Source organism: Bactrocera latifrons, unplaced genomic scaffold, assembly GCF_001853355.1.
Source record: "Bactrocera latifrons isolate USDA-ARS-PBARC rearing strain unplaced genomic scaffold, ASM185335v1 scaffold_132, whole genome shotgun sequence".
NCBI classification, from domain to species: Eukaryota; Metazoa; Arthropoda; class Insecta; order Diptera; family Tephritidae; genus Bactrocera; species Bactrocera latifrons.
In genome coordinates this window covers 513,985-516,150 of record NW_017534764.1, presented here as the reverse complement: position 1 = coordinate 516,150, position 2,166 = coordinate 513,985, and the positions used below count along the sequence as shown (strand labels likewise).

Genomic DNA, 2,166 nt, shown 5'->3' with positions numbered 1-2,166 from the left:
AAATTCGAAAAGATTTATGTCAGGTATATGTGTGCTCAGGGAAGTATTATCTCGGTTGAACTCATTTTTGATACACAGATATACTATTATTTGGAAAAGAATCTCTGTGAATTTCAACTAAATATATCTTACATTGACTGATATTTTCGGACAAAAGACAGCTAAAGATACGTACATACAGTTTTGGTTAGTTTTTTTTCCGGCTCCTATACCATGTCGTGTATTAAACTTTAAGTCTTTGGCATATTATTGGTCATTGGTTTATCAGGTCTAGTAGTTTTTAACAGTACGAGGTTCATTCATCCATTTTTACARCATCGATATGTGTGTTTAAGTGATTTGCCTTGAGCGATTTTCCTTGGTTATTGTAGCTAAAGTGATTTAGGAAATGTGTACACTAATTCTATATMTATAACATTATTTAGTGTTTATTTATGGCCTTTTATACGTTTTCGATTAACAACGTTTTGTGGGTATGTCAGTGACCCATCTACGCCTTACTTTTTTATCAAGGAACATGTGTACCAAGTTTTATCAAGATATAATTTTACACAACAACGAGACGTACAACCGTTAGCGAAAAGTTGGAACTGTCTATTCTAAAATTGTTTTGAATTACTAAATATAGAAAACTTTTTCCTAACTTGTGATATAAATTTGGCAATATTGTAAATTTACCATTAGTTTATTTATAGTTTTCCATAGTGTATATTATTGAAGCAGGTAATTATCACGATCTCTTCATAGAAAGAACTTTTTCTCAAATTTTTAGCGCCGTAATTACTGCGCCCATAAAATGTGTCAGTAAAAACACGTACGCTATTTGGAGAAAATACATTTACTATCGAGAGTTGAGTTGGCGGGCGTTAAATTTAACATTAATTGCATTCATACATATAGAAAATTTTCATAATATCATACAAAGTATGATTATAGCCGCACTTCGCATCGCATGGCAAACACAAACTAAAAACAAGTACAACTCTTCCAATTGAACAGCAGAGTGTGCCGTCTCCATTCCGTCTACAACCCTATAATATTTCATTTCGCAACGCAATTAAAATTTGTTTGATTATATTCCGCCACAAAAACAAAGATGTAAAATTGTAGCTTAACTCCAAACCCTCATATAACAAAGAGGCAGAGTTATTTTGAAGCGCCAAGATATCATTTACCCAGTCTGAAGCAAACCAAACTTCGGAACTTATGCAGAAGAATGAACAATTTCTCATATCTCGCATTTTCTGATTTGCTTTTCCCCTTTTACTTAAAATGTACTAAACGAATGCATATGGTGAGCATAGCAGAAATGGATGGTGATGATGCCTCAAGCATTAGTAAGGAAATAAAAGTTCGGATACACCCAAATTTCCATTACGCAATGYATAGCTAGAAGGGCATTCCGTATGAAATAACTTGCCTTAATCATTGTGGCAGTAATTGCCTAAAGATATATATAGGTAATATACTTATATTTCAACTGTCGAATAATAAGTCTAATAACATGTTAAACCTTCATACAATTCATACAAAAGTCTTTTTATAAATTCCTTGCTTTCAAATAATAATTAAACGGAATATAGCATGTGTTTGTTATCATGTGGCTRTTCTTAAGTATGACTTTGTTTGCTAAAGTAAGTAAGGTTAAGCTAATAAACTTGGAATATTTTCAGCGAGAATCTATAATAGATAGCCCTAATCATCTCTTTCAATTTTACATAATTATTTTGCATGGACGGATCCACAATTTGCGTGTTCATTCAGATCATTTTGAAATTCATTTTATAAAGATAAGACTCGATAGCATTTCAGAGAAAAGAAAAATTATAAACACTGATACCAAATATGTAATAAAATCAAGAAATAGCCATACTTGCGGATATTTTATGTGCGTTTGACTTACTTTACCCGCACTTTACAAAGCGCCTATAAACGAGTACACAATGTTTCCGCGAACGTAATATAAAGTAGATATTTCTATGTTTGAATATTTGTTTTTGAGTGAAACATATCCGAATAGTGTAACTATAACGGCCCCTTCTCAGATAAAAATAGTGAAATTTACGAAATTATTTCCCCTAACTTTAATTTGTAAAACTAAGTTAAAAAGCATGTAAACATTTAATATATATAATAAGACGTATTTTGTAATAATATGTAAGTAAT

At 31.3% G+C, this 2,166-nt stretch overlaps 1 long non-coding RNA gene across 1 annotated transcript in view; it reads left to right on the top strand.

Annotated features, from left to right (window-relative positions):
- LOC108965034 overlaps positions 1-2,166 on the top strand; it is a 52,450-nt gene that overhangs the window by 30,215 nt on the left and 20,069 nt on the right. The window lies entirely within an intron of this gene.